This window comes from Protopterus annectens, chromosome 2.part0, assembly GCF_019279795.1.
Source record: "Protopterus annectens isolate FY-2018-M chromosome 2.part0, PAN1.0, whole genome shotgun sequence".
NCBI lineage: Eukaryota > Metazoa > Chordata > Ceratodontiformes > Protopteridae > Protopterus > Protopterus annectens.
The window spans coordinates 1,478,994,348-1,479,015,501 of NC_056728.1; positions in this window are offsets into that span (position 1 = coordinate 1,478,994,348).

Consider the following 21,154-nt stretch of genomic DNA (forward strand, 5'->3'; position numbering starts at 1 on the left):
AGTGCTTATTTACAAAAATAAAAAGGTTGTTGTAGGGGCTCGAACCCTGCTTGCCTACACATAGGGCGGTACTCTACCACTAAGCTATTATTTCTTGGCTTACTTTGCATATTTAGTTCTTATATCCTTTTCCCTGACTGCTAACTGTGATTGCGCTTAGTAGCACACCCAGCACACAGTTGCAAACATTTACGGGTTTAAAAAAAAAAAAGGTTTTCATTTACTTTTATGACATCTCTTCACTTTATACACTGATGGCCAGTCGGGGCATGTGTTGTATAGTGTGTTTATTCACATTTTCATGGCCTTTCTCGTGGCTGTTTACTTTCAGCCATTATAGTTTTCCGGGGGCGTGTCCACTTGCAGAGCTTAGCCTACAGACACGCCCCCTACTCTCTTACACGGACCGTGTAAGAGTGACTGGTGTGATTCAGCATGCCTCATGCACCTCATGCATATGCATGACATGCTGACATCACACAGTTTAACTGCAGCCTCCGTGTAAGAGTTATAACTCTTACACGGAGGCTTCCTGAATCTGGCCCTATGAGTTTATTCTTGTTAGGTGCTATTACATGTCATATTAGTTCTAGCTATATTGATGGAGTTTATGCCAATCTTATTATAGTGGTGCCTACACTCATTTAAATGGTTGATTTGTTTTCTCTTTGTGTCTATTAGAAGCATCATTCCTATACATCAAATGCAGAAAAGCATCCTTATAAAAAGGCTTAGCATATATTCAGAGCTGCCTCCTTAAGTAATTTAATTAATTTGTTTATTTAATGACTTAATTGTTTAATTGTGAGTATTTTAGTATATAATGGATGGTTTTTTACTTGTTTATTGTAGCCTGATGAAGCGCGCCATGGTGGTGCATGAAAGCGCTTGTTTCTTTTTATATTAAATCTTTTTATGCACTTCGTGGTGGTTCCTTACAATTTTTCTACATTTTATTCGTTGCATTGGAAGGAACCTTTGGATGGTTATATTTTGTTTGCTGCTACTATTCCTGCTTTTCGTCTACATTTTTGGCCAGCACACGATGGAGTCTGCGAACATTGAACTTGACTATAATCCGGCAAGTACGGGCAGTACAGATAACTGGAATAACCTTTTCCATCAGCAGGAGAATCCTTTGCTGAGTTTGGACTTTCAGCTTAATTCTCCATGTGTTATTTCCAACAACATGGAAAACCTACAAGATTTTTATAATTCTCTAAGACTTTTAGAGAATGATTTATACAAGCTCCACCGGCTCATATGGCAGAGAAGACATCTGGAGGCGTGTCTCCATTTTAAGGTAGTTCCCCGCGGAATGCGGGTACTACGTATGCCGAGTTATGGTGACAGCCATCCGGACTTATTACAAAGATAGCAACAATTAAATATTGATTTTGGTACTCAGTACATCAAGTTACTTATAGATTATTTTACCCCAATTGAATTGGAACTTGTAGTAAAGGTAGAAAATGAACATAAGAGTTTACTACACCAGTATAAAGGAGAACCATACGCGTCTAAGCTCAGCAACATGCTTAGGCAGGTTGCAATATATAGTAGCAAACTTGAGCAAACAAAACTTAGAAAACTTAGACGTGACCATCACGATTTCCAATTGGGACAGATATTTATTTGGCCGAGATACAATAGAAATGGAACTGCATCAGCTACTAATGACACTACCTCCTTAACGAACTTTAACATAGAACCTGTGGAGTATGCTGAAAGTTTGAGTGAGCCTAACGTCATGACGACATCTTCTGGCGGCACTCATAATGATTCAATACCTTCTTCTGATTCCTCTCTTCCATGCAACCAACAAGGATTGAAATCCACTGTTGCACTGGGAGCAAGACCAAAACTTGGCAACACTGCTACAACCACTACTACATCTAATTCTCCTTTTTTAAATTTCCTGCTCCCATACAAATCCAGGGCACCTACGCGCTCGGTGAGCCGAGGTCGGGGGAAAAGGAAATTTTCAGGTGAGACACCGGAAGCAAGACGAAAGAACAGGAATTGAGAACATTGTTTTTTAATCTTACACCATCTGTATTGACAGTGGATGAACAAGCTCTCCTTAATAAAGGCTTATCATTTATCCCATCCCAAGGAAGTGAACTTTCAGATTCGCTTATAGCGCTACGCCTTTTTGCTAGGACACTTTCACTTAAGGTACTGTTTTTTGATCCTACCAAAAAAGACTCTGTGAGCACCACTAATGTATGTAAAAGAAAAAGCCTATTTTTACCTCCTGTACATAATATGGTTGATTGCTTTGTACGCTCTTGTGAGCATGACTTTTATACTTATTATAAAGAGAAAAAACATAAGGGGACGTACCATAACTTGAATGCTAACTTGAAATTAAGCCTTGATAATCTATGTAATAACAATGGGATCACATTTAAACCAGCTGACAAAGGTGGAGGGGTAGTCGTAATGGAAACCCCTTTCTATATTGACAATGCAAAAGATGCTAGACAATGATACTGCCTATAAGCGTATAGATAAAACAGCAGTTGTTTCATTAGTGAGAGAGGTACATGATGTCTTTTATGACCTTCTTATGTGCCGCTGTATAGACAAGGAACTATACGACTTTTTAGTAATTGAATCCCCTTTGATACCTATAATTAAGGGCCTCCCGAAGATGCATAAGGGGGTGCTACCTCCCCCACTACGCCCAATAGTTTCTGGCACCTATTGGGTAACTGAAAATGCATCTATTTACATACAAACTAAATTGGGTCCTTTAGTTAAAGCAATACCCACTATATTGAAAGACTCTTATGGGTTACTGCATGATTTAAAATTGGACTCCACAAGTAGTAATATGTATAAGAATACTCTATTTGTTACATTGGATATTAAGAACCTATTCACAAGTATTCCAAATGATTATGGTTTGGAAGCTATTAGGGAGTTCTTACATAATAATGGAACACTTGACAATGCTAGTCAGATGCTAATTTGCAGCCTTTTAGATGTAGTATTAAACAACAGTGTCTTTCTGTTTCGGGACCAAACATATGCACAGACATGGGGAGTGGCCATGGGCACTCCCTGTGCCAATGCATATGCAAATTTAGTTATACACCAATGGGAAAACAGGTTCATTTTTAATAATGATAGATTCAAAAACATTATCTTATACAGACGTTTTGTAGACGACATTCTTTTATTTTGGAACAATGATTTGGATTCCCTGCATGAGTTTGTCGCCTACATGGAATCTACCACTTCTTTTTTAAAATTTACTTTTGAGCAGTCTTGCACTAGTATCAGTTTTTTGGACATTACCATCAATAAAGATTATATGAATAACATTACTACAACTATATACAGAAAGCCTTGCTGGAGGAACGCTATCCTTCACTTTGATAGCATGCATCCTCGCTACATATTTCGTAATGTGGTCAAGGGGCAGATAATTAGAACATCTCGACTATGTAGTAGAGAAGATGACTTATATAATCAGATTGAGTTTCTAAAGACTTGTCTTATTAACAGAGGTTATCCCTCTGGCCTAGTTAATGATTTAATATCATCAACACTGGAGACTCCTACACACATTAAAAGAGGTGGTTTTCCAAGAAATTTAAATGACAAAGAAGCACACTTAACATTTAATATTAAGTATACCAATGATATATGTCATGTTACCAATGTTATTAAGAATAACTGGAAAATTCTTTTGCTTGATCCCATTATAGCACAGATAGTGGGTAACAAACCCATGTTTAGATTCAGTAACAGTCTGAATCTCAAAAGATTATTATGTAATGATAAAATAGATGTCTCCAAGTTAGACATTAGAGCGTTATATAAGAAGGGAACTTATCCCTGCACTAAATGCAATATGTGCAGGTTTATATCCAAAAACCAGTCATTTGTAGTACCAGGATTGGCCTTAACATTTACACCAACCTTTTATGTGACATGTGACTTGAAAAATGTTGTCTATTTAGCCACTTGTGAGCTATGTGATGCCTACTATGTAGGAATGACTTCAAGGAGGCTAAGGGACCGCATGTATAATCATGTCTATGATATAAGGAAGGAGAATATCAATAATGCTTTGGCTAAACATTGCCATCAGTTTCCTAAGCATCATTTTAAGTTTAGGGTTATCCAAATAGTGTATAATAACATGAGAGAAGGTGATACCATTGGATCCCTTGAACTTTATGAGTTGAAATGGATCTTTAACCTTAGGTCACATGTCGAACCAGGTCTGAATCAAGCAGTCAGTATTAGACCAGCTTTGTTAAGGGATAGATAAACACAATTAATTTATTTACTCTTTCATAATCTTTAACTTTTAAATCTTTATTAATTTATATAATTATTAATAATGGACAGTATTATATTTACTTTTATAATATAATGTATTATACTGTAATTGTTGTCAAATTTATATATTTCATTTATATCAACTTTTTAGTTAATTGTGTTACCATTTTATGAATATTCTCATTATTTTTATAAGATACTTTTTTCTAATGTCCAATAGAATGATATGTGTTGTACCTTCGGAGTTGAAGAAAACATTATGAGTTTATTCTTGTTAGGTGCTATTACATGTCATATTAGTTCTAGCTATATTGATGGAGTTTATGCTAATCTTATTATAGTGGTGCCTACACTCATTTAAATGGTTGATTTGTTTTCTCTTTGTGTCTATTAGAAGCATCATACCTATACATCAAATGTAGAAAAGCATCCTTATAAAAAGGCTTAGCATATATTTAGAGCTGCCTCCTTAAGTAATTTAATTGATTTGTTTATTTAATGACTTAATTGTTTAATTGTGAGTATTTTAGTATATAATGGATGGTTTTTTACTCATTTATTGTAACCTGATGAAGCGCGCCATGGTGGTGCGTGAAAGCGCTTGTTTCTTTTTATATTAAATCTTTTTATGCACTTCGTGGTGGTTCCTTACAGTTTTTCTACATTAACCCACATAGGTTGATAAACCATAAACACCATGGCACGTATGGGAATGCGGGTCCCAGCGGACCCACCTGTCCCACCTCAGCTGCTGTGACACCAGGCACCAGCATGTTTGGGGCCCAACTTGGGACCTCCTTGTCCATTGGTCCTGCACCAACTTCAGGTGGAACCGCCTCAGGGGATGGGGCTCGCATCCCCGGGAGTGGGTGCAGACAGGAACTTGTCATCCGTCGCTACGTCCAGGTCGTGGTGCATAGCGAGCTATGCAGAGAGGTCAGAGATTTGCTATGCCAGCTCAATGGCCACGTGTCGCAACTAGAGGGTTGGCCTGGCTCTCTGACTCAGTCCCCTGCACAGCCAGCTTTGGGGCTGTGAAGGTGCAGTGGTGACTGCCCAAGGGTGGGTACCTCAGTCCCACTGTTTCCACTAGGGGGCTCATGGGTTTCCGATTTCCCATCACCCCTCCCCATCAAGGTGTTTACCCCCCCACATGTGTCATATACTGCCCCTGTATGTGTCTTGTTTGTCTCGTCTGTAAACCTACTCAACCTACCTCCCCAAATATACCTACTACCCTTCCCCAACATCCCACTCTCACCTGAAAAAAACAAACGGCAATCCGTTCCCCTGAAAAAATTATCGCCCCATACATAGCTGTCCATTTCGCACACATGTCCACTGGACACATGTAATCTGGTCTAATTGGCATCACAGCATATTATTGTTGTCCTCACCCTTCTCTCAGGAGTTTCAGTGTCCAAATCTACCTCCAAATTCAGTGTATATGCTTAGCTGTTGCTGTAGAAGAAATGGGCAGCTATGAACCTTCCTTACACCCTTCTGCACATCCCTAGCAATTTTCCATACTGTCTTTCTCTCTTTGTGCCCCTTTTTCACCACTTTCCTATCAACCCTTTTTTTCTTTTCTTTTAAAGAAATTAGCACAGGTTTTAGAGGGAATAAGGACTTTTAAGCAGCAGTAAGCAGGTTTAAGCTTGTTTGCATGGGGGTAAGCAATGCCTACACAGGTTAAGCAATTTGGACACAAACTGAGTACAAGAAACAGTAATCGGAAGTTAGCAGTCCTTACCTCCATGCAAACCCACGCAAATCGGCTTGCAACTGCTTAAAAGTGCCTTAATCACTCTGTATCCAGTGGTCCTTGTTCTGCCTAGCAACAAAATAAACAGCCTTTACAAGGCTCAAACCCAGAACCCTGCACACCATATCCAAAGCAATTTACCACTCAGCCATCTCAAGTATACATACTGCTTATGTTTCCACAAACATATCATCCAGCACAGTCATTCAACAGTACAGGAAATGTATTTAAACATGTAGATGTATGTGTGTGTAGATATATATTTGTATCTAAATAGATATAACATAGCTATATATAACATAGCTATATATATATATAAAAAACTATATACACATATATATATATATATATAAATATAAACATATATACATACATATGCATACATCTATAGATATATCTGTCTACATCTAAAGGTCTATATATTTATATATATATATATATATATATATATATATATATATATATATATATATATATATATATACAGACATATATCAATACATATAAAAGAGAACATAATAAAAATATATATATCCACATGCACTGTTAATGGGGGTGAGGGGGTCCAAACAACATACATCTTGTACGTATAGATATTTCCTCCCCCACACCCTAACATATCTGCCCTGCAATACAATACCAACTGTTGTAAATCCCATAATCAGGACCTGACACAACATGGGCACAAGATGTTAACAGTATGCCATCCCACCTGTATGATGTCAGGCTGGTATCAGTAACATATCATGCGGTACAGTCTGGCTACCATAGGGAATGTACAATGTGAAAGCAATCAATATATGCAGATACAGATATACACACACACACACACACACACACACACACACACACACACACACACACACACACACACACACACACACACATATATATATATTTATATAGTTATACATATATATATGTAACTACACATACACACACAGAGATATGTATAGGATGATTCATATGTAGAAAGTGCACAGAATACTGGACAGCCACTATGCCTACAGTTGCCACCTGACCAAATGGACACTGTATGAGCCACCCATACACATGACAATTGCTGCCTGCAACATATACCCACAGAGAGGTCAAAGGATATAACACCACACACAGGTATGCATACATGGGAAAGCTTTATTTGTGTACTATTACAGTTGTATATGCCATGTCATATAGCTGTTTAGACTCTGACATACATATAAACAGAGTAATGTAACTGTGAAACATTTATATTATTACAGTAGTCTGGAAAGGTTGACATATGTTGTTGTCCAGGCCGTGGCCTTCAAGTAGTACAATAGGAAAGACAGACTAGGCCACAGGATAACACTTGATCAACAGTAAGTAATGCAGATGTATAGTCCAGCAGCCTCTGTCTACACTCTGTACACAATACCTAGGGACACAATGGGATGCATCTGTTACATAACAAGGCATAACTGACACCATCACAAACACAATGACAAACAGAACAGTCTGTATGGCAAGAAGCAGTAGGCCTGCATTTTCCCAAGGTGAATTGTATGGTAATCTACATCCAGATACCTTAAGGCAGCTAACCCCTGATACCCCCACATGTTGTAACAGCCTTGGTTAGTTATGGTGCATCCCCCCCATAGACTGAATAATACAGAGATATATACGACTGTTACATACACTGGTCTCTGGAGTGCATAAGGGCACAGATGTATTGTGTAGATGAAGCCCACACATATATCGACCCAACCCCACAATATGTGTGGGGCCACAACAACAGTGGACTGATGGCAGGAATGGTAGCATGACATACTCACAGCCCATTATATAACAACCTCTGACAGCATGTCATATGTGCAAAGCCTGGTATGTAGGTGGAGGACAGAGGCTGGAACCCAGGCTCATATGTGTAAAACTGTTGTCATACATTAAGCAAGTCCCTGGTGTTACAGAATAGTTTGCAACATACTCTTAGTCAGGAATATGAAGTTAGAAACAGACATGAATGTAGCCATGTACTGATGGGATCCATAGTGATCCCCAAATTAAATTTTCACCGAATCACTAATGCGGGGTATACTTACGCAAAAGTGCTTTTCACTGAAGAAGCACTTTAGCGTACGTATGCCTGTTGCGGAGGTCATACTATGGTGCGGATAAGGGAAAATTTGCTTTTCCCCACTGTAGTGCGATCTCAGAGTGAGAATATTAAAGTAAGGGGGTGTGGGGTGCAGGAGGGAGCTTGCCCCCCTGCAAAAACGTTAATTTAATGTTTTTTTTTCTTTATTTGTTTAACATACTTTAGCGAAAGTGCTTTTTCAGTGAAAGCGCTTTCGCTAAAGTGTTTTCGGTGATAGTGGATTTGGACTGTTGAACTTTCATTCAACAGTACTAGATCCATACTGATAGCACTCAACACACACACTGCCAGTGATATATATGACACAAGACCTGTGTGATGGACAGACAAAACATAATAGGCACACCTCTGCCCTTCAAGTGGATAGGCCCACAGTTGAGAGCTACGCAGACAGACTGCATTCCAAGTTGAACTAGTATGTACACACAAACCCTGTAACACTGGTGCTATACAATGCATGCAACAACACTACTCACACTCTAATAATTTGTTCAATAAACTGGACCTTTCACGTAACTGGCCGCTTCTTTTTTTTATTAGTTGGTTGTCTCGTTGTATCAACTACTCACACTCTGTCTGTAGTTCTGGAACCCCCTACATATATGTAGCTGGCGTGAGTGTGCAGGTTTGCTTGTAGGAGGTATTGCTACCTGCTATCTGTTACACTGCTGCCCACACACAGGAAGGATGTGCACCATACAGGAAAAGTAAAGGGACCACGCCCACATAATGTAGGGATTTATAGTAGTTGGTTGCCATGACAGTGGTAATTGGAAGTACTATACAATATGCTGCATGTAGGTAGCAAGTGGAGGACAATGATTGGGGCAGAGGACAACACCTGATCATGTGCATCACCTACAAAGGACATGTTGACATCTGTTCAAAGCAGCTCAATCCATTTACTGGAGAGAGAGAGAAAGAGAACGAGAGAGAGAGAGGTTGAAAGGCAAAACCTAACAAAAAAAAACATGCAGCAAAATATCCAGAAGAGAGATCATTCCCAAAACAGGTGTGTGAAGTATATATGCATGTAAATGACTGTAGTACTTGGTCCAAAATAATGGGATAGATGATGTGGAATGATTTATATGTGCCATCAGATGTTGTTATAATGATGTTCAGCTGAACAACTGCTAAGGACAATAGAGTCTGTCCCTGTGGGTAGTGGGCCATACCCGTCAACCGCACAGAGCAGCACTGGCTGATAAGATGTAAGCCATCATAGTGTGTATTGTGTAAGGGGAAGCATGTATATTACTGTGGCCAATAGCTGGTGGTGGAAGTAATGCCATAATGATGGACACATGGGTTCCACAGCCCACCTCTTGCAGGATACTCAGGTTAACCTGTATTGTAGCATGCAGGAATGCCATAGGTGTGTAATAGGGTACCTGCAATCTGGCCCAACATATACCCCGCTAATGTCAGGCTGTTTCCATATTTGGCACCTGTCTGTGTTGTAGCAAGGCAGAGCAGTGCAGTTGTGCAGGAAGGTGTTGTGAGATTTTGGACCTGATGTCTGAATGTACCCCATATATAGGTATGCATATGTGTAAATATATATATATATATATACACACATGTATATCCACAAATATACAGATAACCATGTGTAGACATATATAAACACATACATACATCATATATATCTACATATATATATAGATATATACCTATATGCACGTCTGCATATATACAAACACACACACAAACATATATGTATGTAAATACATGTCCCCTATATTACCACCAAAGTGCTGCATGCTATGTGTGAGGGAACAGCACACATAGCAATACACACAGATATCTACAGCTTTAGGTGTGTGCAACATGGATTGGTAGGTCACATATGAACCCCTTGTTGGGACCACATTGCCCTTGTCTGTGAAGTATGGAATGGGAATATGGGGAAGTATGGTAGGTATAGTTGTGGAGATGGTCAGGGTTGGTCGATATAGAGGACAGCCTACAGGGATGGTATGTGACACATGTGGTGGGTAAGCACCCTGGATGGTGTGTGTGGTCTGTGATATTGACACCCCATTGTCCCCAATATGGACACAATGGGAACAAGCCTCCCACCCACTGCTACTCACAGCTACAGTCCATGTCCCAAAGGTGCCTTGCCTGGATGCTGAGCAGAAGGAGCATGTGGACCCTGTGAATGTCTACTGGGTTCCTCAGGGTGATGTAGCACATCCCACATGTGTCTGTGCAGCCCGTTATGGAAAAGACCCTGGACCTGACCTCGGGGGACAAGATCATGTCTGTGTGTACCCTGGGGGGAGACAACATCCCCTGTGTTGATTCCACCTGAAGGTATTGCTGGACCAGTAGATGAGGAGGTCCGAGGGTGGGTCACACATATCATGTGGCCTGGTAACATGGGCATATGTGTTTGGAGAGGTGGTTGTCCTGGCCAATAATACATATGCATGCTATTGTGTCTCTGTTATAGAACATATGTCGTTAGTAATAGTCTACACAATCCCAGAACATGTCCAACAGCATGCATAGATAACCCCAGTAACACAGAATATCAGATGTGCAGCAACCGCATAGCAAGCATACCACAGTCATATATGGAACCATAGTGGCCCTGACAGTGGCATGCAGGTGAATAGCCTGTAACAGGCCAGCAGTGATAATATCCACACAGGGAACACGGCTACAAACACATTGCACAAAGTGTGGTACAATACAATATCTGCCCCACTGGTAGGAATGTTGTAGCCATACCTATTGCGTTGTGTGCACAGTTTCTTGTCACTGATATGGTGGGGGGTGACAGTGATGTGTATTAAGAACTGTGGTAACCTTGCTGCATGACTTGCTCACACCTGTGTCCATCTTTATGTCTTTCAGGCAAGCTGTCTCATGGAAGGCTTCCGGTGTACACAACAGCTGAAAACGACATTGTGGTGAATCACCTCATATAGCACTAACCTGTCTTGTTTGGCCGGGCCACCCATAATCAGCAGGAGTGGACCGCCCTGTGCAATGACCTAGTCCACAGGGTCAATTATGTTGGACTGCAGAACCGCAGTTATGAGCAGGTCCAGCATCAATGTTCTGACGTGCTTCACAGTGCCCATCAGTGTGCTGCTACAGTCTGGGGGGAATCACCTCACCACAGGGGGGGCATGCCATCCATCCAACCCTGACATATGTGGAGGAGATCCTAGCCAGCCTTGTGGCACCTGCCCATCTGCATAGCCACCAACCGCTGGACACCTTTGTGGAGGTGGGTTCTACCCACACACTGGCCGAGGAGCATGTAGGCAAGGCCACAGGGCACATCAGTAGGCCACTGTTGCATATACATCCACATCTGTACAAGTAGATCATGCATATCTGGCATGTCATAGATATAGTTTGTTGCTGTCTAGTAGTGATACACAGATGTGCATATGTGGTAGTATTGTGGACATGTACTGTTGATGTATTGTAATGCTGTACCCACCCTGTAGCAATGCCACAGGTGTGGCCACTGACTTTGGTTCTCTCACCCTCTTATTTAGGTCCCTCTGGTATACCACTAAGGCATCTGCCTGTAGCTGGTGTGTATGGTTTATGTAGATGCTTGCCAAAACACCAGGCATGTAATGGCTATGGTATACTCCATGCAAACATCTAACACACCTACCCAGAATGCATGCTATACATGTGCACTTATTGCTGCTGTTAAATGCACCGCATCGCAGTGGTGACCATGATGCGGTATTGGAAGGGTATGTCAGACACTTGCAAGATAACTATCATCCTGTCATTGCAGAATGTGTCCACAGAGAGTAACATAATGGTGGGATGCATGGCCTACAGTAGGGATATGTTTGGAACAACACCCATATACAGTGCAACACCAGCGTATATACCTGTAGGACAATGGCAACTGTTGCAGAGTTACACTATGGCATAAGGTATTACTGTGGTCCACATTATCAGCTGGGACTAGGCTGTACCATCTGGTGTTCAGTGTATGGGACACTACAACGTGGCAAACATGTGTAGGCCTTACTTGTCAAGCATCTGCAAAAAGGCTAAAGGGGGGGTCAGCATGACACACCAGTGCACTCCAGCTGGGATGCTAAGGATGCTAAGAATGGCTGTATCCGCACATAGTCAGGTTCAGGAACTGTGGCAGATGTAACCCTAACCCCACAGCAATAGTGATGGTAGTGTGTGAACACCAAGGGATGTGCACATGAGTAGACCTTGCAGTCATGCAGATTAGGGGGACATGTGTAGGATAGACTGAACATACACTGGCAAATGCAGATGGCTCATGCTAGTATACCCCTGCCAGGAGTAGTGACTGCTGTAGTACACATAACAATAGGTGCAACAAACCATCATGACAAGAGTCCACACACATATGCCCACACAGACTCTATGCATCATGGTCAGCATCCGCACACCTGACACATTCCGTAGACTGCATGTGAAAGTACAGTCCATATGTCACATATATTGGGCTCATGTACTGTTAAGATATGCTGTGATGTGGTCCCATGGCAGATCAAGGAAGGGTGAATCATATCAATAAGGGTGTGTACACCCCCCATAGCCATGGTATGCTCTGATGGTTGTCAGTGTAATAGTATTGGATTGGTCATACATGGTCCGCTGATGTTGAGAGCTGTAAATCAGACATCAGGCATTCACACATTACATCTGTCCACATATCATTCCAGGTATGTGTTGCTGAAAAACATAGGGGCTGTGAGCATTAAAGCTGAACTAACTGACACAGTACTACACATTCAGCAATGGGTTGTACACCTGTGAGGTGTGGTGCACAGTACATGGCAGGGGTGCCGAACAAGTGCAATACTGTGTACATGGGTGCAGTGGTATCCAGGGGAAGGGGCATCACTTAGTGGCACAGAATATGCATCACACACATGTATACTGTTGCTAGCATGGATTGACTATAGCTGCACTGCATGCTGTCGTGAACCATATGTTATGCATGTTGACAGATGGGTAATAGGAGGACAATGTGTACTGTCATTCTGCAGCCTCGCCTGTATGTGTGTGTGTGTGTGTGTGTGTGTGTGTGTGTGTGTGTGTGTGTGTGTGTGTGTGCATCCTGGTGGGTAGTTAGTTTGTTTGTAGGGTCACTCAGGTGAAGTGGATGGAGGTTGATGCATGTAGGATGCAAGTGTGCATGAGTGTGTGTTTGTGTGCGTGGCCATGTATGTATGCACATGTGTGACTGTGGGGATGTTCATACTGCAGTACCTCCCTTTGGGATCATGCAGTACATGGACATGGACTGCCAAATTACATACCAGGAATACTTGTCATGTATGCATTCACAGGAAAGCTGATAGTATAATAAGGTCTGTAGCATAGAACAGGCATTGAGAGGGAAGGTAGACACCAGGTATACCCTTAATATCACACTCAGCAGAGAGGTGAACAGCAACCCATGTATGCAGCACTATAGATGCATTTGGGAATTACTAGTCAACACCGGGAGTGTATCCATATATTACAGTTGTCACATGATTGGCTGATTGAGCAACATATCTGGTATGTACTGAGCAATACATACCCATGACACTCCAGTGCATGATATTATGGAGTGAACATAGTAGCCCACACATATAGGGGCCAATCTCTTGATGTCCGGACATACTCAGGGTGAACACTGAATGACAGCAGTGAGGCCATCTAAAACCACTACATGCAGGTCAGGCAGGTAATGTAGTAACAGGTCTTGTGTTGTGATCACTTGTCTAGGCATATAGAGGACTGATATGTTAATGAGTGGTATCAATGAGTGTATGTTACCAAATGTGATACAGGATGGGATACCCTTGGAAATATACATGAGACTGTCTGTAAAGTCATGGATAGGTAGGTATAACGGTGGTGTGTGTGTGTGTGTGTGTGTGTGTGTGTGTGTGTGTGTGTGTGTGTGTGTGTGTGTGTGTACTGTTATGCAGTGCTGTACAGGTCTTAAAGGGGATTTATTGTTTTCCCCCACAGGGGGCGAGGTGGGTCAGGGTCCCTCCTGCATGCAATCTGATGTTAGTGTCCATATAGACATCGAAGATGATGATTGTACTGTTGAGGCACAGGTGGGCTTGTCATGGGCTGAAACAGTGCCATCATTTGACATCCCCCTATTAGCCACCCCAACCCCACACACAGTTTCAGTGCCTATAAATATCCCATCACCAGTGGCCATAGTGGAGGGACAGCTGGCATTTGGTGGCAGTGCACAGGAAAGTTTGGTAACCATGCCTACTTTGTCTGATCGCAGCAGACCTAGCCGGATGTCCGGCAGTGCACTACATAGGCAGATGTCCCTGGGTGTTCATGGTAGAGCCATTGGTCATTATGCCCCTGGCAGATGCGACACAGCTGGTATCAGCAGGCGCATGTTTCAGGCTGTGATGGTGGTGCAGGCACGTATGGCACATTACACCAGACAGGACCTGAGGCTGCAGAGGGCTGCTCTCACATCTGCAAGTGAAAACTCCCGTGAACTGCCTGGTGCCATCCGTTAGTTAACTGAGTTCATGGCTAGATGGTCTGGTGAGATGATGGCCCTCATCGACCGTGGTCTGTCCATGCTTGAACGTGTGGTGGGAGTGCTGTGATGGCCGCATAGATGTAGGCCACCAAAGGCAACAGCTGGCAGTCAACATGGACATGCTAGGACACCTAGGGGCTCCCGTAGTGGCAGTACCAACCCTGACACTGTGGGGGGGCACCCCAGCAAGCCATGGGCACGTTGGCCTGGCCAGTCCCAGGAGGGACCTGGTTCCATCGGACATTTGTCATTGTCAGGTGAGTGTAGCACATCAAGGCCTGTACCTGGATGTGACCATGGAATCCTTGGCAGGCAGAGTCCACATGTCCATGACCGGAGGCAGTGAACTGCACACCCTGCCAGGTATGGCCTGCAGCTGTCCATAAACACCTGTGTAGGGCAGCCACATGGCAGATCTGTGTGCTTGCATACCCACACACTAAACAAACAACCTAGGGCAACCCCATACCTACACACACCACATCGCCACGCCCAGTTCACCTCATTACACCCCTCACCCACACACATGGTGTCAAATGTATGGCCAACCTTCAGCTTCTGGCAAACCAACAACACACCCTGTGCATATGATGATACCCGTGCCGCATCCCTGTCATCCATACCATCAATGCAGGGACAGGCTAATACGGTACTGATGCACACAGTGACTGTACTACAGTGTAACATGTTGTAAGGAGTAAAGTGTAATGCATATATGTCAGGTAATGTAGCCATCCAGCAATGATGCATTATATCTGTTAGTAACACTGGTTGGTTGTGGTCTCTATAATGTTATCCATTTGTATTGTAGGTGTAAATGTGTCAGCACAAGGATGGTCTGCAGTCATATTCTACAATGGGGTATGGCACTGTGGTGACGCTATGACTGTGACATATCTGGAGTACAGTTGAACACATGTCACAGGTTTGTATAACAGTTATTGTCTGTGCCACATGGACACGTGACCTGCTTGGACGTGTATAATCTGCAACCTGATGTAGACCCATCCACATACATGCACACTCATACTTGGCAACAATGGGACTAGACCCCTACCTAGGTATGTAGTGATACTGAAGTGTGTGGCTTTCATTGCACACACCACACAGTGTTTAGGGTGAGATGTGTTCAAGGTTACATGTTACATGCAGAACATCCCCAGGCATGTACAGTATGCTAATGGGGGATGTAATGGGTGTATATGGACGATACATAGTGTGACATAACTTGATATGCACATTAACAGACATATAACAGGCAGACACACATCCAAGAGACCTGGGCCTATCACTGCTAACTAACTTGACTGTGTGTCCAATTTGTTACAGGTAGGCTGCACACAGCACATGCATAACTGGCATGGATTGTGGTATCAGTTACCTGTATGGTTGATGGTGACAGTGGTAACTATAACGTGGTATGTGGGACATATACCAGGTGTACCTTGGTGTAATGACAGTGTATACAGCACCCACATCCCCCAGTGGTTATTGTATTCCCTGAAACCCATGATGACACTCTGACATATCCACCTTCACACATTGGCCACACCTGCGATACAACCCATTGTATATCCCAACAGTGTTTCTACAGGGATATGCACCTAATGCACATGCCACACACATAGTAGGGTGTTGCATTGTCATGCCTCACCTATGGACAGCAACAACACTATATGTACTACTGTGTGGCAGTAGGTATTGTTATAGGAGTATGTGGCCTTGGAATACTGTACCCTACAGATATACGGACATGCACACATACACACACTTGCCAGAACACAATGGGTATCCCATGCCTATCAACCCATTTGTACAACACTGTTGTCCTGGTACTGCAAGGCTTGTTTAGCCAGTATGGAGAGGAGCTTAACAGGGTACATGTAATGTCCCATTCAGCAGCAGCCACAACTGACTACAGCAATGGGTGTTGCGGTGGTTGTGAAGGCCCTCATGGAATTCCCAAGTACAGGTGTGCTAACACACAGACACTGCTACACTCAGACATACACATGTACACATGTGTCAGTATTGGGCTGCATCGCTGCAGTTGGTCATAGCTGTGTACCTAGCTATTGTCCAAGGAGAGATGGGTTGTGTAGGGATTGTATGTACAGTGGTATCCTGCCACCTGCCATGTGGCATAAGGCAATCTACCGGCAGACACTACTGTGGTAACCCTTAAGGTGAGAGTGACATGCATCAGCCAATCCTCCAGTTGCCTCCTGCACATGGCCACTAAGGTGATCAAGTTGACATGTATGCAACATGCATTACAACACATAGTTATTGTCTGTGATGGAGACCTGTACCCAAGGATGTTCTGTTGACTGTGGTAGTGTAGTGGAGGTACCCATGGCATGTGTTGCATATAGGGTGTTATCTCCTATATGTGCCAGTTCTTACACAGCTGGGCAGACATGTCAGTGTCAATCAAGCTTAGGTTGCCTGTACATTTCCCAGCTGGATACCTGCCATTTGCACATCTGTACAGGGTCTGGCTATCATCAGCTTGGCAAGTAGCTATGCAGTAGGATGACTGTTTTGACAGATAGACATTTGACAACAATATGTATGCCATAACTACAAGTCAGAAGCATCCACTAACATGTGCTGTACAGACGGTAGTCTACAGTTACATTCCACATGTTGGATCATTACCCAGTAGGGGTTATATACTGTGACACAGCTCACACTCCAGGGATACAACAGGGAGGAGTGAGAGTCCAGCTATACCTGCAGGTGTGCCTGTTGTCAGTACTACATTTAGCACTCTACTCTTGCCTGGGTAAGCACTGTCAACAGTAGTACAGCCACAATACATTACATGACAGTGTGACTGCACATACCCTGGGCTACTACCACAGTATGTAATACATTCACATAGATAACAGTGCTGTACAGGCCTCATATACATCTGTGTCCCACACATGATACTCACACACCTTGCTACTGTAATGACAGTACATAGGCGAATATATTGTACATGGCATTACATACATTTATTACAGATGTCATTACCCTGCTATGTTATCAGACCGGGTAGTGTGAACTGGTTACCAGGGCTAAGCCATGATTAGCAGGTATCAGCATTGCTACAATATAACAGCTAAGCTGATTTGCACACTGGTAAGTGAAGCCCACACTGTGTAAGTGCACATACATTTACCAGTAGCTCAGCACCGCTTAGTTTCGCGCAACCCTGCTTAAAGCTGCTCAAAGCTGCCTTAACCAATCTGTATCTGACACTCCTTGTTCTGCCCAGCAACAAAATGAACCACCCTTGCAGGTCTTGAACCCAGGACCCTGTACACACTTAACCACTATTAGTGCCATGACCACTGTAAAAACAGCTGTTGTTTTTCCAATATATCTGTAAATACACATATTGATTACTATTGAATAATTGCCTGTACTTCCACAATTGTGTAGTGCTTTTTATTAATATGACTGTTGCATCACATATATTGTTTTATTGTAATGTACACATAGCAGATACATACGGTGAGATACATCTGGGAGGTTATACACAACTGTGAGGTTTACACATGACAGGAATGTGGATATATACATATAATAGGTTGATATATGTCTACACGTACATACACATGTATATTTATACATATGTCTGTATACACATCTGTATAGTGCAACATGTATATGGCCATGTGTACATCTCTTCGTATGTACATATATATATATATATATATATATATATATATATAAAGCTATATATGTATGCACATGTATGCACATACTATATGTACAGATATGCCTATTTATGTAGATATATATGTAGATATCTATAAATATATGTGCATACATATATATTCCAATATACCTAGTACTGTCAATATATATGTAGATATCCATAAGTATATTTGCATATGTATCACTCTCTCTATATGTGTAGACATATGTTGCTGTGTATATGTATATATCTGAGTGTTTTTATATATATATACATATATATATATATATATATATATATATATATATACTTACATATACATATCAATCTATGTATGTCAATATGTATATGTGTATATATCTATATAGATATATGGATAATTTTATATGCATATATGTTCACTATATGTCCTGAACATGGAGTGGATCCCTACCTCAGCCCCAATAGTCCCAACCTGTTAGTGCAAGGGGATGACAGGTATGTATTCCAGGTATATATGTAGAGTATAGCTGCTGTAATAGGGGTTGTTTTCACAGACATGTTGCGTGTGGGAGGTCACATCTGCTTTTAACATGAGCACCATTGGCTACTGACAGACATCCTAAGGACATCATAGTACAGTACCACTGCTAGTGCAGTAATGATCCTGTGGACTACAGCAGAGATATGGCCAAAAAATATTGACAGTCTGACACACTCTGGTCAGTCCAGAGGTATACACAGAACCCCTTAGTGCAAGATATGTGAAACAAACCTAACAATGTGGATGTTAGCCATGTAGATTGGCATATCACGTAAATACTGGTATACATTTGCCCCCATAGGTTATGCATTCACACATCCCTGTCTGTCCTGACACATGATAACTGCTGGTACAGAGGTGCCATGGCCACATACTGCCCACTAATTAGTGGCATACATCTGTACAGCATCCCACTGCTTTGTCTGACATACATTACTGTTATGGTGGCCTGGCAGCAGTACATCTGACAAGTATCTGGACATAACTTCACACTGGGTAAGTAGACTAAGCTGCTAGGCATGTAACAAAGGGCTGTGCAGGCTACAGGCAGACTGCCGCAACACAGGCCTACATTTCTTATGGGGGTATACACATGTACCTGCATATATAGCAGGCTCTACAGGCATGTCACAGCACAGAGTAACAGACACCTGTGTGAAAGTGCATAACCACAGCCAATGTGAACACAGCCACAACCACATATGTCATAAGCTAGCATGATATTACAGTATATGGACTATCTGATCAACACCATCCTCATATGTGGCAATCACACACTAACCCTACATATACTGGGCCACTACACAGTGTGGTCCGATGCCTGTCTGTGGTATGGGACATGTGTATGTTTGGCCCTACAAATATGTAAGCTGATAGGGTAACATATAGTGGAGCAGCATGTAACATCAGATAAAACAGGACCAAGAACAATGACATCAACCACAGTGTGTACACAGGCCAAGGTACATATTCACAATACACACACTGTCGACAATCACCATATGTACACAGACCTCAGTACTGTACACACAACCACAGAATACCCAGGAAATGTCCTCAAATATAACCCTTACTATACATAATATGTGTAGCAGTCTGATATCTCACTGGATTGTTATCAGATATGATATCAATAAATTATGGTGTACAGAACATATGCACCTCTTACTGCATGACATATGTACAAAGGTTGACAGAGTTGTGGCTGGAGGCACAAACATAGGGACAATATTGACATGTTGCTGTGATAACCTCATATATTTACTGTTGTAACTGGGTTTGTTGTGACATATGTCCTATGAGGGATATGAAGTCAGTAATTCTCATAGCTGTCACCATGTACTGACTGCAATCCTCACACTATGCTTCTGCAGTTCACAGATAGGTGCTCTGAGTGTAACACAAGAAACAAAAGACACCACACACTGCCCAGTCTGCAGATGACCCTACAGATGGGGGGTTTCCTCAGAAACATAGCACTGCCATGACAGGTATTAAAACATGTAGACCAGCCATATCCACACACACCCTGTTAAACCAACATTACTCTAAATGCAGAATAGCAACACATACATTCTGTAGTCATGTCAGGCACATCCCCATCCTGTGTGTTGGCCTGTCTCTTATGTTTTTGGAGGTAAATCCCCAATCCATTGGTGATGCTGTTTGCCAAACACCAGATCTAGGTCCTGCTCACAGTAAATGAAAAGGCCCAACACCAACATGATGTTCCTAGATATTGGAGTCTGTTTCCATGCAATTGGCTATGGGAATGTTACCAGAGCTGTTCCACATGCAATCAACTAGAGGAGGGCTGCAATTCATGCAGAGGCCATCAGCTGATCATAAACATACCTTACAAAGCACATGCTGCTGCCTAAGGAAAGCAAGTGCAGTTCTCCTCATCCACCAGAGAGGGAGTGAGAGAGGCAGACAGAGGAGGCTGGAAAGTAAAGCCTAAGCAAGTTTGTGTTACACACCTACCAGTACAGGGTATCAAACCCCTGACTGACTACATATTGTTATCACATGTCTATGCAGTTATTGGATGCACCACATAGCTTACGTGTTGAGTAGCTCTCCAAATGTATATTTGATCATGAGTGACATATGCAACAGTGATATGGTAGCAAAATGGTAGATGTAGTACATGTACCTGTCTGCATGAACAGGTGTCACCGTCAACACAGCCACACTCTCTTAGGGAC